Source organism: Nomascus leucogenys, chromosome 19 (genome assembly GCF_006542625.1).
Source record: "Nomascus leucogenys isolate Asia chromosome 19, Asia_NLE_v1, whole genome shotgun sequence".
Classification (NCBI taxonomy): domain Eukaryota; kingdom Metazoa; phylum Chordata; class Mammalia; order Primates; family Hylobatidae; genus Nomascus; species Nomascus leucogenys.
The window spans coordinates 68,616,361-68,638,348 of record NC_044399.1 but is presented as its reverse complement, the minus strand read 5'-3'; the positions used below and the strand labels follow the sequence as shown (position 1 = coordinate 68,638,348).

The 21,988-nt window shown below is 49.5% G+C and overlaps 1 protein-coding gene across 2 annotated transcripts in view; it reads left to right on the top strand.

Moving 5' to 3' along the window:
* The window catches only part of NTN1 (netrin 1), a 221,445-nt gene that overhangs the window by 164,518 nt on the left and 34,939 nt on the right, over nucleotides 1-21,988 (top strand). The gene's annotated exons all lie outside the window — the stretch shown is intronic.

Genomic DNA, 21,988 nt, shown 5'->3' with positions numbered 1-21,988 from the left:
CAGAAGTTACTAGACCCGCTGCCAGATCCTGATTTATAATCGTTAATAAAGAAGCACTCGCGTAACGTAACCATACCATCAATCTGGGTCTTTAAAGATATTTGGGCCGTGGCATTTCAGTATTATTAATTTCCTTTGTAGACTGGTGTATTTTATTTTAGCATGGAGAAATGTTTTTCTGAGGAAGGGTCCACAGGCTTCACCAGTCCTTGGCACAAGAAAGGTTGCACAGCTCTGGCTTTTGGCACTCAGAGGGCACAGAGCCCTGCCAGATTCCCTGCTGAGAGCATCTCAGGTCCGCACCCAGAGTCTTGGTCCTGGGATCACACAGGGCTTTTGTGTACTGGTACTTGGGGTAGAAGAGGGCAGAAAGTGACAGTGGGGCACCCCAGCATGGACATTCATGCTGGCTCTGGGGACCCTTTCCCTCCCCCAGAAAGGACTGTAGGGAGGTATGGGGGAGCTTGCAAACCCATGTGGCCGCCTGAATATTTTAGGATACGGACTGGATTTTGGAGAGTATTGGCAGTGCACTGGAAACTGGAGGGAAGACAGATTCAGCACTTGCACAGGCATGGTCCACAGACAGCCAGCAAACAGGAAAGGACAGAAATGCATTTCAGGGAGTGCCAGAGGCAGCGCTGGGAAAGCCAAAGACAGTTCAGTCTCGCGTTGTTTGCAGAGCCTTCAGGTGCCTTTGGTTGAGCCCCATGCAGGGGAAATGGCGAAGAGAAGGGATTGAAGGAAGCGGCATGACAGGGAGACTGGATGACAGAGCTAAGGTGGGAGATGAGGAAGCTCTGTCTGTCACAGCACAATTCAAAGGAACATCCTAAATTAGTTCAGCTCTAGGGGAGAGCAGTTTTGAAGGTAGAAGACACTTAAAGGGAACTTCGATTCTTGCTTTCCTTGATGTGACATTCTTCCTTGCCTAACTGAGACTCACCTGGACAAGATCTTAAGGCTGTGCACACCGCAGGGGACTGAGGCTTCCGAGCAGGGGCTGTGTGCACGGCTCATGCAAGGGCAAGACAGACCTTAATGATCTATCTCTCCATCTCCGTCTTTGTCTCTCACTCCCCTCATTTCTCTAGTCCTTGTAGCTTGACTTCGGGTTTCTCACAAACCCACAAACCCTTGATTTTGAGTTTTTCCCTTCCACGTCAGAAATAGGCAAATGGGGAAGAATGTGGAGGGGAGGGATCTCATGAGGTTTTTACATAAGCTACAAGAAGCTGGTATAAAACTTCCGAGGTTCTTGGCTCCACCAGACAAAAGATTCCGGAGCAGCCGCTTATAAACACTTGCAGCCTCCTCTTTTGAAATGTCTTCTTTGGGTTGTTTAACTTTTTGGACTGCTTTTGATTTTGTTACTGTTTATTTCCTTTCCTCATTCTGAACCTTTAAAAGCATGGTTTAAACCGAAGCGAGCAGTAAATAAACACCCTTATAAAATATCTTCCTCAGAGAGAGGCTGAGTGAGCAGGTTGGAAGCCTGTAGCAATGTTTGTAGCTTTGACCAGACCCGCACTGCCCTACTCTGGGGGTCCTTGGATGCCCAGGGTGTCTGATGCTCTTCCCAGAGGACCGGAGCCATCTCTGGGACACAAGTGCTGGATGGTGGGGCCTCCCACCACAGAGAGGCTGGGCATGCTTTGTCTCAGCGGCTGAGACATTGCAGGCAGGAGGCCAGGAGGGCCCCCTGGGAAGCGGGACCCGGGAGCTCAGTGCTCCCAAACCTGTCCACTCTTGCCGTGTTTGAATAGGGGAGGCCTCTGTGCGAGGCTGCCTGAGAAAACTTGTTTACTTTTGCCTGCGTACCAGAGGAGAATTAATAAGCTGAGAATTTGTTCTGAAAGCTGATGGACATAACCTTCCCCTGAACTCTTCCCCTTGAAGGGCCACCTCACTCCGGGAATGTTCTTTACCTGCTCACAGAGCTAGCTGGTAAGCCGTCATGGGGCAGGGAGGCGAGGAACGTAGTGTCTGTGGGGGGTCTGGGGCCGGGGAGGCCAGGAGGGAAACAGGGAGGAAGGGAGAGAGGGACTACCCACTCAAAAAGGGCATGGTGCCCACGGCTCCCCCGGCACTCACCTACTTATTGGTTGTAGAGACCTCAGCGCTCAAAGATAAAAGAGCCACCTGACTTCCCTCCCTGTACCACCCCTTCCCCACCTATCAACTCAAGGGGAGTTCTTGATTTGCAAATTGTTTGGTTTTGTGGTGGCCATTTGGTTTGGTGGGAGGAGCCTGGGGTGGAGCCAGGAGACCTGGGGTTTGCCCTGCACTGACTCTAAAAACTTGGACAATGCAATGGCGTCTCCTTTCTGCCTTCTGGAAGAATGAAGGGGTGGACCCCGTGCTCCACAGGCCCTTCCCTCCCTGGCTGGCTGTGGCAGGAGTGAGCTCCTCCTGCTGGGGTTTCTTCTTCAGAGGTGCCTGCTTCTTCTTGGTCCGCCCTTGAGGGTCCACTTCTCCCACATCCCAGGCAGAGGTCTGTGTGTGGGTGGAGGACCCACTTCTCCCACATCCCAGGCAGAGGCCTGTGGGTGGAGGTGCTGGTAAATATTTAGCAACTGCCTGGGGCAGGGGATGGGGCCAGTGTGTAGCATCTGCCATTTCCCTTGGTGTCAGTACTCCCTCCCTGGCTGGTTTCTGGCTACCCAATGAGATGTCATTGAACGTGAAGTTGGGAGAGGTGCATGACTGGCCCTCAGAGCCCATGGCAACTGATTCCACCTCACCACTGCCCATGGGCCTTCCAGCAGAAACAGAGCAAAGAGGTCCAGAGGCAGGAGAGGCTGCCTTTGCTGGCCTCCTTCGTTTGAGGGATCACAGCTGCCTTTGCATGGAAGCTGGACCCAGGGCTCTGGGGGTACAGGAGCATGGAGCCGGCCAACTTCTGGGCTCCCTCCACCTCCCAACAGGGATCCCGGGTCCTCTCTCCTAACTCTGTCTTCACGAGGCACTCATTCCATCGGGGCCTTACCTGGTACCTTTGGCTAGCTGCCCCAGCAGCCCCAGCCTGGGGTGGGCGTGGCTGCCAAGGGCACCCTTGCACATTACCTTGTTGGTAGTCTGAAGGGAAAACGCCGCAGAGCCCGACAGCTGAACCTCTCCGAGAATCTCCACACTCAGGTGCTACCAGGCCTTTGTGGTGGGGGTGGGGTTTGACCTTAGAGAAGTCACTTCTGGTGGCCTCTCGGCACCTCCATTTTTTCACGGAAGGAAGCTGGGTTTATGTAGACCTGCAGCCTGGATAAGCATGGATTATTCTCTTGTTTAGGCTTTTGTTTGCCAAGATAGGGAATAGGTTGGGTGAATACAGGAAAATGAGTTGATGGGACTTGAATGCGGTATTGGCGAGGGGTTGTAGGGAGGGAGAAGAGGGAGAAAAAGGCACTAAAATGGGAGGCCGAGACCTGAGGGCTGCTTGATCCCTTTCTCGGATTCTTCATTTGTGAAATGGGGTAATCACAACCCTGCCACTAGGGCTGTTGTGAGGATTAAATGGGTTGATCTCAGTAAAGCCTGTGACTCAGTGGAGGGCCTGTTCAAAGTGCTCGATTAAAAAAAAATACATTGACATGCAAAATACAAATGCCATGGCATAATGAGGGGTTGAGCCAGCTTCTCTATCCAGAAAGGTGGGATTGGGGTGGGAGTTGCTGGTGTGAGGACAGGCACGGAGAGTCAGCTTGATTGGGCTTTTGAAGACCTTGGGAAGTCACAAGTTGGACTGCCCAAGGCAGGTAGCAGCTGAGGGAACTGCATGGTGGCCTTGTCACAGCCTTCCAGCAGCTCATGGTAGAGTCTGAACCAAGCAGAGAGGTAAGAACTAGAAACCAGTTAAAGGTCAAGAGCTTGACTTCATGATAGCCAAAAGGTGGAAACAGCTCACCTGTCTATCATCGGATGAACAGATACACAGAATGTGGCATATCTATACAGGGATTATTATTTAGCCATAAGAAGAAATGAATGGCCAGGTGCAGTGGCTCACGCCCATAATCCCACCACTTCGGGAGGCTGAGGTGGATGGATTGCTTGAGCCCAGGAGTTTGAGTTTGAGACCAGCCTGGGCAACATAGTGAAACCTCATCTCTCCAAAAAAAAAAAAAAAAAAAAATTAGCCAGGCATGGTGATGCATGCCTGTAGTCCCAGCTACTCAGGAGGCTGAGGTGGGAGGATCACCTGAGCCCAGGAGGTTGAGGCTGCAGTGAGCCGTGATTGCACCACTGTACTCCAGCCTGGGTGACAGATCAAGTCCATGTCTCAAAAAAAAAAAAAAAAAAAAAAAAGTTCTGACATGTGCTACAACACAGAAGAACCTTGAAAACATCATGCTGATTGAAAGAAGCCAGACCCAAAGGCTGCATATCATATGATTCCATTTATCTGAAATGTCCAGCATAAGCAAACCCAGAGACAGAAAGCAGATTAGGGGTTGCTAGGGGCTGGGGAGCGGCTGTTTAATAGGTACAGGTTTTCCTTTTTGGGTGATGAAAAAGTCCTGGAACTTGATAGTGGTGATGAGTTGTACAATGTTGTGAATGGACTTAATGCCATTGAATTGTACACTTAAAAATGCTAAATCTGTCCGGGTGCAGTGGCTCACGCCTGTAATCCCAGCACTATGGGAGGCCAAGGTGGACGGATCACCCGAGGTCAGGAATTCGAGACCAGCCTTACCAACATGATGACACCCCATCTCTACTAAAAGTACAAAATTAGCTGGATGTGGTGGCACACGCCTGTAATCCCAGCTACTTGGGAGGCTGAGGCAGGAGAATTGCTTGAACCCGGGAGGTGGAGGTTGCAGTGAGCTGAGATCACACCACTGGACTCCAGCCTGGGCATTAAGAGTAAAACTCCATCTCAAAAAAAAAAAAGTGCTAAATCTTATATATATTTTGCCACAATTTAAAAAAAAAAAAAAAAGTCAAGTGCTTTGGGTCAGAGTCCAAGGGTGCAGTGAGTCTGATTTGTCTGGGGCTGGGGTGAGTGTCCTGGAGACGAGGCACTGGAGCATAGGCAGCAATGGGGGACATGCTTGTCTTTCTGTCGCCTCACTGGGAACCTTTGGAGGGGATGGCGGAAGTCCTCTGTTGTCTTCCAGCCCTTTAGCTGTGGGTGTATGGCTTCGAGTTCTGGGTGCTCAGCCTGACCCTTTCTCCCCTTTTGGAGTTACCTTAGAAGGATCTGGTTCCTTGAGTCCCAGGTAGTGAGGCTTCAGTGCTCTTGGTATAGGAGAAAGGGAGCTGTGGGGTCCACAGAGGAGACCACTGGCAGGAGGGTGGATCACTGGAGACCAGACAGCCGAGGCCACTGGTAAAGAGGGTCAGTAATTGACCAAGGCACTGGTTTCAAAGGGTGGTATGAAACGGGATGTTAGGCTGTCCCAGGTTAGCCACTTAGATAAATGACCGGTGAAGTCATTAACACACCATCAGATTAGTATTATCCCGAGAGAAGATTGGACCAGACCCAGAATAAAAGATAAATGGATTCTGGCTCAGGGAAGGAGGAGACAACATTTATATACATAAGATGCTTGCTCTCTCTGTGCTAGGCACTGTTCCAAATGCTCTACATTATTAACCGTTTAATCATCTCTTCCACCCATGGAGCTAGGTACTGTCACCTCCCCCCCGTTTTACAGAGGAGTAAACTGAGGCACAGAGAGATGGGTGTGCCCTAGCAAGCAGCATCACTGGGATCCCGGCCATGGTTGCCTGGGTGCAGAGTCTGTGAGTGGTGTTGGCCACCATGCCATTCCCACAGAAGTTATGTTTTTGTTTGTTTGTTTGAGATGAAGTTTCACTCTTTCGCCCAGGCTGGAGTGCAGTGGCGCAATCTCAGCTCACTGCAACCTCCGCCTTCCTGTTTCAAGCAATTCTTCTGCCTCAGCTTCCTGAGTAGCTGGGATTGTAGGCGTGTGCCACTACGCCTGGCTAATTTTTGTATTTTTAGTAGAGACGGGGGTTTCACCATGTTGGCCAGGCTGGTCTCGAACTCCTGACCTCATGATCTGCCCACCTCAGCCTCTCAAAGTCCTGGGATTACAGAGGTGAGCCACCATGCCCAGCCAAAGTTATGTTGTTTGGTCAACTTTAGATAATAAAAAAAAAAAAAAAAAAAAAGTCCTATGTGGTAACATCCTACTAGGAAAGAGGCAAACTCGAGTATCCACTGAGGGGTGACCTGAAACCAAAGAGACATGGAGGGGCAGCCAGTCAAAAGCCACTGCCTTTTACAGGTGCCAGTTAAAGGGGTTCTGGTGAGTGTGGTTGGTTGGCTCATGGAGCTGGCATGACCAGGGCCACAGGTGGTGAGCACTAGAGAACAGTTAGCAGAGCCCCGACCCTTGGGTCACAAGGTAGCCAGGGTGAGACAGGGTGGACAAATCAGCTAATCCCAGAATGGGTGAGCATAAAGAACCCAAAACTCCCACTGGCAAAGAATCAGCGGAAGATTGTTAGAACTAATAAGAGAATTCTGCAAGGAGCCATTAAACAATTAACGTACAAAGGTCAGCATGGCCTGCAGTAAGTACTCAGTGAATGCATATCAATTTTATCATAATGGAAACAAAATCTCAACTAGAATACCAGTAAAAATATGAAACACAGAAATAAATGTAGCAATAAAGTACAGCATGTATATAAAGAAAAGAACAAGACTTTTCCAAGGAACACGAAGAACAGAAGAAAAGGAGGGTCTTGCCACGTTCTGGGAAGGCAAGACCCAAAATTGTAAAGCTGTCAGTTCTCCCAGAAATAATCTATATATTAGCATAATTCTAGTCAAAATCCCACTTACATGAAACACGATTCCTAAATTCAGCCAGAAAAATAAATGGGTGAGAATTGCCAATAATTTTTTTAAAAGAAGATTAATGGAGGGTGATTTGCCCTACCGGATATTTAAAGATATTGTAAACAGGATTATTTAAATGAGTGTGGCACTGGTGTAGGAATAGAGAGATCACTAATGCTGAGTAGAAAGTCTAGGAACAGGCCAGGTGCAGTGGCTCACGCCTGTAATCCCAGCACTTTGGGAGGCCGAGGTAGGCAGATCACTTGAGGCCAGGACTTCGAGACCAGCCTGGCCAAAATGGTGAAACCCCATCTCTACTAAAAATACAAAAATGAGCTGGACATGGTAGTGAGCGCCTGTAGTACCAGCTACTTGGGAGGCTGAGGCATGAGAATCATCTGAACCTGGGAAGTGGAGGTTGCAGTGAGCCGAGATCGCACCACTGCACTCCAGCCTGGGCAACAGAGCAAGACTGTGTCTTGTGGGGGGGGGGGGGGGGGGAGTCTAGAAACATACTCAAATGTAAGCATAAGAACTTAGCATATGGTAAAGCTATGACTGAGTCAGTGCAGAAAAGGATGAATCAATCAGTAAATGGTCCTGGGAAAACTGGCTATTTATTTTAAAATAATAACAAAATATGCTGTATATCACCAATGGATTAAAGATTTATATACCTTCAGTATATGTCCTTAAATGTTCTAGAATAAAATATATATGAATATCAATGTAATATTGATGTGAGGAAGGCCTTTTAGACATGATACAAAAGCATAAAAGGAAAGATTTTGAATAAATAATAAGCAGAGCCGGGCGTGGTGGCTCACGCCTATAATCCCAGCACTTTGGGAGGCCGAGGCGGGTGGATCATCTGAGGTCGGGAGTTCAAGAGCAGCCTGACCAACATAGTGAAACCCCGTCACTACTAAAAATACAAAATTAGCCGGGTGTGGTGGTGCATGCCTGTAATCCCAGTTACTCTGGAGGCTGAGGCAGGAGAATCGCTTGAACCTGGGAGGTGGAGGTTGCGGTGAGCCGAGATGGTGCCATTGCACTCCAGCCTGGGCAACAAGAGCAAAACTCCATTTCAAAAAATAATAAGTGGAAAACTTCTGTATCTCAGAAATCTCTATAAGCAAAATAAAAGGCAAACTAAAAGCTGAGAGACATATTTGTGACATGGTTGACCGAAAAGATTAATGTCCTCAATAATAAAGAACTTTTACAATTCAATAAGAGATCCTAATATGAAATCAGGCTAAAAAAGTGAACTAGAAATTTAGAGAATTTGTACAAATGGCAATAAGCATAGGAAGCATAAACTTACTAGTAATAAAAAATAACATTAACAAGAATACTCTTTTAAAAGCTTATTAGGGATGAAGCCATGGTGGCTCATGCCTGTGATCCCAGCACTTTGGGAGGCCAAGGTGGGAGGACTGCTTGAGCCCAGAAGTTCAAGACCAGTCTGGGCAACATGAGGAGACCTTATCTCTACTAAAAAAAAAAAAAAAAAAAAAAAAAGCCAGAGGTGTTGGCACATGCCTGTAGTCCCAGCTATCACACCACTGCATGGCAGCATGGGTGACAGAGCGAGACCCTGTCTCAAAAAAAAAAAAAAAAAAAATTAGAGATTAGAGTGACACTGTTCAGAGAATAAAAAGTAATTATTGTCTGCGTTGAAAAGGGTTGGGGAAGCAGGTACCCACCTACTCTGGTGGTGGGAGGGTAACCTGGTGCCACTTTTATGAAGGGTAATTTGGCATTGTGTATCAAAAAGTATCCATGACCCCATCAGTTCAATTCTAGGAATTTAGCCAAAGGAAATAGCGACGTGTGCCAAAATTTAGCTACAGAGATGAATATTGCAGCATTGCTTCTAATAACAGAGACACGACCTACGTGTCTTTGAGTAGAGCTTGAGTTACCCAGCAATGGGATAGCCATATAATGATGTGGGGAGAACATCTAAATGGAAAGATAAAATATAATGCCAGGTGACAAAAACAAGTGACACAACACGTTACACCTGAAGAATTAGCCATATCGGTGGAAAGACTGCTGTACAGGAGCATTTCCCGTAGTTTTCTTCTGTTCGTAGATTTCAGTGGTTCTTAATCGGGGCTATCGTATGTCTGGAGATATTTCGGGTTGGGGAGGGTGCCGCTGGCATCTAGTGGGTAGAGGCCAGGGATGCTGCCAAATACCTTGTGTTACGCAGGACAGCCCACGCAACCGAGAAGTACCTGGCCCCAAATGGTGATGGTATCAAGGCTGAGAACTCCTGTTATACAGAATAAAATCCACACGTTCTCTCCAAAAGCATTAAGGAGAGCTGGGGCAGCTCTGGGAGACAAGCTCGGCTCCTTTATTAGTTACGCATCATGTTGAACTGGATGCAGCTGACGGTTTAGAAAGCCGTTTCCTCGGCCAGGCGCGGTGACTCACGCCTGTAATCCCAGCATTTTGGGAGGCCGAGGCAGGCGGATCACCTAAAGTCAGGAGTTCGAGACCAGCCTGGCCAACATGGTGAAACCCTGTGTCTACTAAAAATAAAAAATTAGCTGGGCGTAGTGGCACGCACCTGTAGTCCCAGCTACGCAGGAGGCTGAGGCAGGAGAATCGCTTGAACCCGGGAGGTAGAGGTCGCAGTGAGCCAGGATCACGCCACTGCACTCCAGCCTGGGCGACAGAGTGAGACTCTGTCTCAAAAAAAAAAAAAAAAAAAAAAAAGCCATTTCCTCAAGTCAGCAACATTTCCCATGTGACCATGTTAAAAAAGGACTGAGCTTTTGTGTGCCTGGTCGTTTTTCCATGGTAAAACTTAGCATAACCTAAAATGAAATATACCCCAAATTCCAAGTTGTACTATACATTAGTATATTCTGAATTAAGGTGATTCAACTCATAAACTTTTTATTTTGAAAAATCTTCAGAAGTAGGGGGAAAAACATGGGGGACAGTTACATTCTCATCACCTAGACTTAACAATTCACATTTTGTGGTGTTTGTTTCAACTATCTTTTCTGCTAAAATTTTTTAAAGAAGTTTAGACGTTATGACATTTCAGCCCTAAATATTTTGGAATACACCTCCAAAAGCTGAGAACATCTCAATGTCATTATTATACCTCACAAAATTAACGACGCATTTCTTAATATCATTTGATACATAGTCCATATTCAGCATTTCTTGGTTCTCCCTTAACGGTCTCCTCACAGCTGTTTTGCTCGCTGGTTTAATTGTTAAAACATTATGTGGCCGCGCACGGTGGCTCACGCCTGTAATCCCAGCACTTTGAGAGGCTGAGGCAGGCGGATCACCTGAGGTCGGGAATTTGAGACCAGCCTGACCAACATGGAAACACTCCGTCTCTAGTAAAAATACAAAATTAGCTGGGCGTGGTGGTGCATGCCTGTAATCCCAGCTACTCGGGAGGCTGAGGCAGGAGAATCGCTTGAACCTGGGAGGTAGAGGTTGCAGTGAGCCAAGATGGTGCCATTGCACTCCAGCCTGGGCAATAAGAGTGAAATTCTGACTTAAAAAAAAAATTATGCAGGTCGGGCACGGTGGCTCATGCCTGTAATCCCAGCACTTTGGGAGGCTGAGGTGGGCGGATCACTGAAGGTCAGGAGTTCAAGACCAGCCTGGCCAACATAGTGAAACCCCGTCTCTACTAAAAATACAAAAATTAGCTGGGCACGGTGGCAGGCACCTGTAATCCTAGCTACTTGGGAGGCTGAGGCAGGGGAATCGCTTGAACCCGGGAGGCGGAGGTTGCAGTGAGCCGAGATCGTGCCACTACACTCCAGCCTGGGCAATAGAGCGAGACTCTGTCTCAAAACAAAACAAAACAAACAAAAAACAAGAAAACATTATGCAATGTTGTGATATATGAAGCACTCTATTTAGAAATGCATCTGGGTGCCATTCCTGGGCTGCTTTCGAGGATGCAAAGTGGCATGTAAGATGGAAAGTGTTCCCCGTGTGGTACATGCTGTCACTGTTAACTTCACCTACCCTTGAAGAAGAGGCACTGCCACGTCCAGTCCCGTGGCTTCATGGAGTGAGTGGTGGGGTCACAGGGTGTGGAAACGGAAAGACATTCAGCAGTTATTTAAGGTGCTTAAACCGTGGGATTCTCAATCTTAGCACTGTTGACCTGGGGGCTGGAGATCTCTTTGAGGTGGCGGCTGCCCTGTGCGCTGTAGGATGTGAAGCAGCATCCCTGGCCTCTTCCTACTGGATGCCAGCACCTGCCCTCTGGCCAGTTGTGATAATTAAGTGTCCCTTGGGGGACAGAGGAGCCTCTGGCTAAGAACCACTGGATCAAACCCAGATTTTCTGACATCAGCGCAGGTTGCCAGAATTCTGTTCCAGGGAAGAAAGCCAGAGCCCAAGCCAAGGGGCCATGGGACTCTTCTAGTGGGGGGACCTGCTCACTGCCCCCACCGCCTTGAGATCAGACACCCCATGTGTATTAGGTCAAACCGTGTGGAATTGCCCTGTATATGACCATTTCAGACCCACAAAAATGGCAATTTCCTAGGGTTCAGCTTAACATTTACTTCCCCTTGGCCAGGAGAACCTGCTTCTGAGCAGCCTGCACAAGTCAGTTTCCCGTCTCTTCTTTCTCGCTCTCTGCTGTCTCCCTCCCTCTATCTCCCTCTCTCTCTCCTACACCCTCTACCCCCACCTTCCTCATTCTCTCACTTTCCCTGGCCTCCTCCCCACCACCCCCGTCCTTTTCTCCTCTTTCTCCTTTTTGGGACCTGCACAAAGGGCCGGGGCAGAGGTCAGGCTGGGGGTGAGCAGGGCCAGGCGAGCTCTACTGCCCCCCACCCCTCCACCCTGGGCCTCCATCACCCCAAGGAGCACAAAGAAGCCATTTGCATGGTGGGTTTCAGGACCCCCATTGTTCCCCTGTCTCTGGGCCTTTGCAGGTGGAGCTGCCACCAGCCTCGAGGAGGATAAAGGGATGAGCTGGGAGGCCAGAGGAGCAAGTGGGGGCGGAATATTTAGCCCTTCTTGGGAGCTCTTCCCACTGAGGGATCAAGGAGCATGGCTGATGGGAACGGGACAAGTGACAGGTGTCAGGGAGAGGATGGGAGTCCTTGGACCCACCTCCATGTCACAGCTGTCACAGCGACCTTGCTGGCAGAGGCTGGCAGGGGTGGGGCAGTGCAGGCTGCAGAGCTAGGCTGAGGCAGGGGTGGATGCAGAGACATCCCCAGGTGGCCCAGGCTCAGAGCTCGGCCTGAAACCCCTTGCAGATTCCTGTACAGGTCCTGGGCTGTGGTGGGAGGGGACTTGTAGCAACGGGGTCACACCTGGCCTGAGGCCCTCAGCGTACAGACTCTCCTGCCCCTATTACAGTGGGCTCGCCTGGCAGAATCTCCACAGCCACTGAACTGGGGTGAGTAAAGCCCCCCTCCAGCCCCAGAGGCAGGGGGTTGAGCAGGACCCACAGTGGTCCCTCTAATTACTTAAATACCCTGCGAGATCTAAAACCGATCCAGACTTAAAGAAATAATAACAACCATCACTGCAATCCTTTACTGGAGATCATGGGTTTTGAGTACTTCACCCCACTCTAGTTAAAGCATTCTGCAAGCCATTTGGTAGTCCTGGAGCCAGTCTTCTCGGCGAAATGAAGGAGCTGGGCTAACGGATAAATTTGGCCCCTTCTCAGCTCAAAATCGCTGGGGCCTGGGAAGGCCTGCTTTGGAGGCCACTGTGGCCACCAGACCCCATCTGCTATCCTCCCCTGTGCTGCCAGCAGCTGGGCAGGGCCTGGGGTGCAGAGCCAGCCTCGTGTTCTCGGGCACAGCACCTGGGCAATGGGGGGTGCCTGGGAGGTTCTTTCAGGGCTGTGTTGAAGAAACTGTGCGGAATTTGGACCAAGGAGGGTGCTCAACCCTAGGGTAGGAAAGAAAAGAGGAGAATGGATTGGTGGGGACATTGTTTAGCCAGTTGCCAGGCTGCCTTGCTGTTGTGGACATACACCTTCAGAGTTGGAAGGACCAGCACAGTGGTGTTGTGGCGGGGAAGCCACCAGCTGCCGCCTCCTGTGGCTGGTGTGATTATGCTCAGACTGTCCCCAGCCCCACCTCCTGCCGAGCAGGATTTTCCTCTCGGCAGCTCTCTCCCTCTGCTCCTAAGGCTGTTTGGCCACATGATACACGTCTCCTGCCTCTGCCCTGGGGCATGGTTCATGGACCTTGTCTTTGCCATCCAGGGCAGGGCTTCAGGCTTCAGGGCAGTAGATTGGTGTCTAGGAGGGAGGCAACCAGCGGGGCATTGCCCCTCCCCATTCCCTCCTCCAGAGAGGTCAGTGCCTTCCTAGGGAAGACTGTGACAAGTGTCATTTGCACAGTTTTGTGGTCTCTGCTGAAGAGTACAATGTATTGTGGGATTAAGGAAAGGAGAAAGCCTTCTATTTGTAGAGATCAGGAACGAAGCAGGGATCTGAAATTATTTTGCTCAGAGAGGCATGTGAAGCTTGGTGGTGTGTGGAGCCAGCTCACACCTGTTCACACCTGCTCCCACTGGCTCACAAGGGCCGACTGTGCATCTCTTCCCAATTCCGCATTCAGGGTGTCCTGCTGGGAGTTTGAAATTGGCCACAGTGGGAATATTTACACTTTGGAAGTTGACAAATGGTAAAATCAAAGCATTTGTTTTTTTAGTTCCCCAGAGAGCCAGTTGTTAAACATTCCTCAGCACAGCATTGTCCAAAAGGCATCCTGAGAGTGAAATTCAGGCTCTCAATACCAGAAGGAACCTAGAGATAGGTCATCCAATCGGGCCTGCACATCTGACAGACGGGGAGACTGAAGCCCAGAGGACGACAGTGGCTTGTCTTAGGTCATGCAGTGAGTCGATGGCAGAACCAGTATTTCCACTTTACCACGGTCCTTTAAGCAGACCATCCTTTTAAGCAGGAAGCTATGGAGTGACACAGAGGCTTAGAAAATCTTCCTCCTCCTGAAGAGGGATTAGAAATTCATGGCATGGGCCAGGCGCGGTGGCTCACACCTGTAATCCCAGCCCTTTGGGAGGCCAAGGTGGGCAGGTCATCTGAGGTCAGGAGTTCGAGACCAGCCTGGCCAACATGGCGAAACCTGTCTCTACTAAAAATATAAAAAATTAGCCAGGCATGGTGGAGGGCACGTGTAGTCCCAGCTACTTGGGAGACTGAGGCACGAGAAACACTTGAACACAGGAGGCGGAGGTTGCAATGAGCTGAGATGCCACTGCACTCCAGCCTGGGTGACAAAGCAAGACTCTGTCAAAAAAAAAAAAAAAAAAAAAAAAAAAATTCATGGAAGGGGAAATGGGTTTTAGAGAAGACTGCTTCAAGATTTTCTTGAGGCTGAAGCTGGGCTAGGCATCTACCAGCCTCCCTCTTCCCCTGCCCTAGTCTCCTGGACCAGCCTGCCGTCTGTCCTACGAGGCCACCTCTTTCAACCCAAGGATTAGGAAGTTGCACTTCAGCATCTAAAAATCTTCCCATGGTCCAAGATATCTTCATAGTAGCTTCTATCTTCACCAGACAGAAAAGCCTCCAAGAAGGTGGTGACCTTTTGAGATTGTCCTGGACTTACCCCTTCCCTCTTCTTCTCTGAGGCTAGTTGATGGCTGTGGGTGAGATGCCAGCCATCCACCCAGGTTATCGGGGCCCTGCTGTCTTTGGCTTTAATTCTCCCCAGAACCTCAGGGGGTCCAAGACAGGGATTCTTGTGTAGGTGATTTACTGAGGGGGTGCTTTCAGAAGAAACCAGTAAGGGCATGAGGGAGGCAGAAGAGTGCAGGGGAAGAAACTGGGAAAACAACAAGGCTGCAGTGGAAGTCTAGCCTCAGCCTGATCCCGCGGGAGCTCGGGAATCATATCTCAGAAGTTGTCATATTTACAGGCAAAAGGGCTGGGCAGTGATACCTGCCCAAGTCAGTCAGCCATTGGCTGTGTTATATGGGGAAGGGCACATATAACCTCCCAGATAGCTCCAGGGAAAGCAGTGTCCATCCGTCAAGGGCAAACATTCAGAGAGGGGTGCAAGTGTGAGCTGTGTGCAGCTGGGTGCACAGGCCCAGTCAAGGGGCTCTGGGCGGGGGACCAGCCACCTCTGCTATACTTGGTAAGCGCTTTGGTGGGAAAGGAAGCTTTACTGGAATCTGGGGACCATCTGTGGGTTTCTGTTTTGTCCACTCTCCAAGAGCCCTATGCTGTAGAAAAACCTGGTGGCTAGTCTCTGAGGTCCCATGTCCTCCCTCCTGTGTCCAGCTGGTCTCAGTAATGACAGTCTTACTGATGTCTCTCACATCTCTTCTCTAGAAGACCAGAGACCAAGGGGAACTGGAGCGAGAGAATCACAGCCCAGGAGTTCAGGCTTGGCTGTGGATGCTACAGATCCCTAAGTACTGTACCTGACCATTTGCTGGAAAGGTCACATATAGACTTCCCAGAGAGACTTCCAAAACAGTTCTGAGAGACAAAGGACTAACTAGCTATCACCTACGAGGGAGGCCATATGTGTGGGAGGCACCATTGAGCTCCATTCCTGGTACCCACAAGTACCAGCTCCTGTTAGGAGCTGGGGAACAGTGACTTGGGCCCCTTGGGACAAGATAACAGGCATACCACCACGGCTGCACCCACTATTGTCCTAATTCAAACTCTTTCTCTACTTCTCACAACCCTGTATTGGTTAGGGAAGGTTATATGCTGTAACAAACAGCTCAGATAGTATAGTCCAGCTCTTTCTTTTTCTTTCTTTTTGTTTGAGACAGTGTTTTGCTCTTGTTGCCCAGGCTGGAGTGCAGTGGCACAATCTCGGCTCACTGCAACCTCTGCCTCCTGGATTCAAGCAATTCTCCTGCCTCAGCCTCCCAAGTAGCTGGGATTACAGGCACCCACCATCATGCCCAGCTAATTTTTGTGTTTTTGGTAGAGATGGAGTTTCAACATGTTGGCCAGGCTGGTCTTGAAGTCCTGACCTCAAATGATCCACCCACCTCAGCCTCCCAAAGTGCTGGGATTACAGGCGTGAGCCACTGCACCCGGCCCTGCTATTTCTTTCTTATACCACAGTCCATCACAGCCCTGGATGGGTGGCTCCCTTCCAAGCAGTGAGTCAGGCACCCAGGCCCGTTTCATCACATGGCTCTGCCATCTTCTAGGGCCTGTCATTGTGGGTTTCTCTGCATCCAGCCACAGTCGGAAAGAGAACATTGGGAGCTCATGGGAAACCTATGGGCTGGGCCTGAAAGTGTTGAGGATCACTTGTACATGTGTCCCATTGGCCAAGACTCAGTCACATGACCACCCCAACTACAAGGAGGTCGCTGGGTAATGTAGTCTATATGCCTGGTTGGGGGTGGGGGAATGGAGTAGTGTTTGGTAACCACATGTAGTCCTCGCTGTAGATCTTTTTTGATCACTCTGCTGACTTTAGGGACATCTGCGGCCACCTGTCATCATGGTATTGCCATTTTGGCATCAGGAAGTGGTGGTGAGCTTTGAGGAGCTTTGTGTGTGTTTGTAGGAAGTAGTTTAGCCCAGTCTTAGCCCCAGGGTGTGCATTCTGCCCGACAGCTGCCTAGGTTTGGGATGTAGGCAAGCTAAGCAAAGGCAACGTCGGGTTCCAAGGCATGACCTCATTGGCACTGGCTTAACCAGCCAAGCTAACCGGCTAGCCAACCAGCCGGGTGGACGCTACAGGCCTACAAGCATCCTTCTTTCATGACCTTCCCAGGGAGCCCCGCTCAGCTCAGCTGAATCACCCTTTAGTGCTGACAGCAGTTCCAGTCTGTGTCCACTGTTGGCTGTCGCTGGAGAAGCCTATAGAGAGCCAACTGGTTCCCTGTTGGGACAGCTTTGTTTTCCCTGCTGAACACAAAATCCCCTGTTCACTGGGAGAGCTGACAAGGAGACCCCATGGGGCTGGCCCGGTGGGAGCAGATACCAATGAATGCAGCGCCCGAATGGCTTCAGCTTATTAAAGGCGAATACACAGGATAACTCTGCCCGCCGAGTGGGAGATAGAATGGAGGACACAGAGCTGTTACAGCGGATTAGCAGCCGCAGACGGACGGAGGCAGGTGCAGCCTTTTCTGCAATTTGGAAGGGTTTATGAAATACTGATCCTGTGCTCTATAAATCCTTCCCTTGACCTCATCTGGGCTACAGGCTGAAAATGGGGGATTTCTTGTTCAGCCAGGCTTGATAGTGGCTTTTAGTATTTTCCCTGCTCCCTGCCAACTCCTAGAATTCCCTGGGAATTTTGATCAGAGGATTTATGCATGTGTCCATTTATTCGTTTTCTCTTCATTCATCACTCACACATTTACCAAGAGCCTGGGCTAGGTGCTGGGGTTACAGAGCTGAGTAGAACACGGGAGTTTTATCCTCAAGGGACTGGTGTACTGTGTGAGAAAGACACAGAAATAGAATATTCTAATTCAGATTGTTAATTGTTAACTAAATCTACACATGTCAGCAGATACCAACATAACCTTCCGTGGGCCTGAGCCAGTGGCAGCCGTCACTAAGAGACTGCTAAGTCTTTTGCGGCCCAAGTGAATGAAGCCTCAAGTCCAACAAGGTGTCTTGTCGCCTCTCTGGATGGGCTGCTGTTTTTTTTTTTTAATGGCACAGATGGCAGATAATAGAGGATGATACTTAGAACCAGTGGCATAGCTGGAAATTTGAGTTCCTCTAGCTACAACTCTAGAAAGTTCATCTTATGAGGCAGAATTTGCATCTTGAAGAAGGCGTAGGAGGCTGCTGGCAGGTGTTTCTCTGGCTCGGATGCAGATTTGGTCTCTATGTCTTTCCCTTGTAGAGATGGGAACTCCCTCAGTCAGACACCCCTCATCCGGGGAGGTAGCTCATTTTAGCAGGCAGAAATCTCTGTGCTCTCCTCCTGGGTTTACAGAGCTCATCTCTGCTGTAAGAGTTCTGAACTTACTGTGTGGCTCAAGGTTTTGGTGAGCATATTACCATGAGGAAGAGCATGGAGTGGGTGATTTGGACCTCAGTGCTACCATAAGGCCTGACTTCCAAGGGAAGAGGAACATGAGACCAGAGGGCTCTGAATTAACCCTGAGTCCCAAGGGGACTCAGGCGACTGTTCCCCAGCTCTAACAGGAGCTGGTGCATGTTGGCTTCCAGGAACAGAGCTCAATGGAGCCTCTCACACATATGGCCTCCCTTGTAGGAGAAAGCTGGTTAGTCCTTTGTCCACCAGAATTGTTTTGGAAGTCTCTCTGGGAGGCCTGTAGGTAAACTTCCTAGCAGCAGATCAGATGCAGTACTTGGGGATCTGTGGGACCCACAGTCATGCCTGAACTCCTGGGCTGTGATTCTCTCACGCCAGTTCCCATTGGTCTGTGGATGACAGGGAGTCAGGGAAACAGACTCGGAGGATGCCCTCCAAAACTGGGAAGCAAATATGGAGCAGCAGTTAGAAATCCCGTGTCTGGGGAGTCCTTGGAGAGAGAAGAGATGGTTAAGAAACAAAAGACTGGGCCGGGAGCGGTGGCTCACGCTTGTTATCCTAGCACTTTGGGAGGCCAAGGCGGGCGAATCACAAGGTCAGAAGTTCAAGAGCAGCCTGGGCAATATGGTGAAACCCCGTCTCTACTAAAAATACAAAAAAAAAAAAAAAAACTTAGCCAGGCATGGTGGTATGCACCGTAGTCCCAGCTACTTGGGAGGCTGAGGCGGGAGAATCGCTTGAACCAGGGAAGCGGAGGTTGCAGTGAGCTGAGATCGCACCATTGAACTCCAGCCTGGATGACAGAGCGAGACTCCATCTCAAAAAAAAAAAAAGATATAAAAGATGAACTTGGCAACTTGTTAAAGCCTGAGACATGTCCTGCTGAGATGGGCAGAGCGGGGATGAAGTCCAGGCTATCCACTGGCCTCTTGACGCCCTTCAGCCTCTAGGCTCCACACCCTACAGTGGGCTCTTTGTGAGGGCAGCCGTTCTCTGGCTGTGTTTCTGCTAGCACCTTCCACACAGGATCATTTGAGTCTGTAGGTACCTGGAGTGTATTGAGAATTCATTACTTTCCTAAAGCAAACCCAATACCTTTATTCTCCATGTGAGAAGGTAACAGAGTTTGGTCTTCCCGGCGGGGGGACTTCAGTATCTACCATGGTGTGACATTGTTGTGGGTTGAGTGGTTCCCCATAAATAGGGTTCCCAGAAACCTGAGACATATTATTCACTGAAATGCCACAAAACTGTAAAAGAACATTTGGGTGGAAATCTTTTCCAAATGTATCACCAGCTTTTTTTGCCTTATTAAGCAATGCACAACAAACATAATTTTACTTTTCAGGATGATTCGGCCCCAGCAGAAGGAATCGTGCTGTCTGAACGGTCATAGTTACAAATCTTATTCAACTGTTGGGACTGTTTGCCTGTGTTCAAAATGATATTGTGTTATTCTGCATCTGTGTTTCATGGTTTCATAATTTTCTTTTTTTCTTATTTGTTATTTTATTTTATTTTTTGAGATGGAGTCTCGCTCTGTCGGCCAGGCTGGAGTTCAGTGGCGCGATCTCGGCTCACTGCAAGCTCCGCCTCCCGGGTTCACGCCATTCTCCTGCCTCAGCCTCCCGAGTAGCTGGGACTACAGGCGCCGGCCACGATGCCTGGCTAATTTTTTGTATTTTTAGTAGAGACGGGGTTTCACCGTGTTAGCCAGGATGGTCTCGATCTCCTGACCTTGTGATCTGCCTGCCTTGGCCTCCCAAAGTGCTGGGATTACAGGTGTGAGCCACCACGCCTGGCTGGTTTCATAATTTTCTGCCTCTTCTTTGTCCTCTGTTTGCCAGTTGTTCCCTCCTCCTGCCAATGTGTCGATTCCTTTGTGATAGTGATTTGACTGTTTGAACCTCTTACTGCCTAGTTCTTGCCTGTATTCCAGAGAATGAGGATAAACAGATAAGTGGCTCCAGTTTACAACACTTCGAGGTTTCTATCATACCTTCCAAAGAATCTGAACCACTTTCAGACTCAACATAGATGTCTGTAAAGTAGGGAGGAAATGGTTGGTCTCTTCAATTCTCATATCAAGAACTGAGGACTGGTTGGGTGCGGTGGCTTACGCCTGTAATCCCAGCACTTTGGGAGGCTGAGGCAGGCAGATCACTTGAGGTCAGGAGTTTCAGATCAGCCTGGCCAACATGGTGAAACCCTGTCTCTACTGAAAATACAAAAAAAAAATTAGCCGGGCATGGTGGTAGGCGCCTGTAACCCCAGCTATTTGGGAGGATGAGGCAGGAGAATCACTTGAACCCGGGAGGCGGAGGTTGCAATGAGCTAAGGTCACACCACTGCACTCCAGCCTGGGCGACAGAGTGAGACTCTGTCTCATAAAAAAAGAAAAAAAAGGAAGAAAAGAAAAAGAACTGAGGACCAGAGAGTCTAGGAAGAGGAACCAGCATAATGGGGTTTCTAAAGACCATGCCCTCTAAGTTTGAAGGAAGCAGGAAGCCTTGGAAGGGGGAGGGGCTCCTTCTTCAAAAGTTTTGAAGGCTGTTCTGAGGGTGAAACAGATGGAAGGCTTGTGCTGGGCTGTGCCAGAAAGTGGAAGTAAGGCCATCTGTGGGGTGACAGAAGTCAGGTGAGGCTCAGCTGATGGCAGTCCTGTCCAGTCCTAGGATCGGTGATGAGGGAGATTCAGGGAGATTAAGAGAATGGGAATGGCAACATGAGTGCAAGGATAGACCACCCTTCCTTCCTTCCTTTCTTTCCTTCCTTCCTTTCTCCTCTCCTCTCCTCTCTTTCTCTCTCCCTCTCCCTCTCTCTCTCTCTCTCTCTCTGACAGAGTCTCACTCTGTTGCCCAGGCTGGAGTGCAGTGGCACCATCTCAACTCACTGCAGCCTCCACCTCCTGGGTTCAAGTGATTCTCCTGCCGCAGCCTTCTGAGTAGCTGGGACTACAGGCGCCCACCACCACATCCTGCTAAGTTTTGTATTTTTAGTAGAGACAGGGTTTCGCCACATTGGCCAGGCTGGTCTCGAACTCCTGGCCTCATGTGATCTGCCTGCCTCAGCCTCCCAAAGTGCTGGGATTACAGGTGTAAGCCAAGCAACCCTTTCAGTTCCAAAGGGGTGGGTTCTGTGGCCTGTGTCCAGTCTATCAGTCGGTGGCAAATGACAGTGAATCAGGGATAGCAAGGATGCGTCAGCTTCCCCACTAAGCAACTCCCTACCCTTCACATACCAGGCAGACACAGCTATCCTCCCAAATAGCCACTGTAGGGTGCAGAGCTTAGAAGTTGAAGGACATCAATAAGGAGTGCCTTACTGAGTTCTGGGCCCCATTAGGGTGCTGTTGTTGATTAGTGATGCCTGCCATGAGGTTGGGTAGGGAAACCAGTGGTCTGTGTGCTGCCTATTCACTTGCTCTCAATCCATGCTTCTTCTGTCAACCCTCGTTTTTTTTTTTTTTCTGGAGATATGTTGCTCATTATCGGGCCTTTCAAAATAGGAACTCCAAGTTTCACACTTTCTTCTTTTTCTTTCTCTTCTTCCCTGCCTGGGCTTTCATTACCATTAAGAACCAGAACTTATCTGCCATTTGGATGAGGAACTTCAGAAACAGGTGCAGGAAGAGAAAGTTGCTCTCTCAGTGCAGCAACTTTTTGAATGTGGCCTACTTCCCCTGGAAGGTTGTGAACACCATTTTATCTCCTAAAGGCTTGGCTGGTGGGAGGAGGGGCAGGAAGCCTCATGGACATGAGGGCACTATTTGGGGAAGGGTATGGTGGCAAGGATAGATGGGGGCAGGGGAAGCTACACACAGGTTCTGCCTGAGGGCTGGGAAGCCAAGAGGATGGTCCTTTGAAAAGGGGCAGCCAGGTGCAGTGGCTCATGCCTGTAATCCTAGCACTTTAGGAGGCCAGAGCAGGAGGATCACTTGAGCCTAAGACTTTGAGACCAGCCTGGGCAACATAGTGAGACCTCATCTCTACAAAAAATAATAAATTAGCTGTGTTTGGTTGTGTGCACCTGTAGTCCTAGCTATGTGGGAGGCTAAGGAGGATCATTGGAGCCCAGGAGTTCGAGGCTGCAGTGAGCTATGATTGTGCCTCTGCACTCTAACTGGGGTGACAGAGGGAGACCCTGTCTCAAAAAGAGAGAGAGAGAA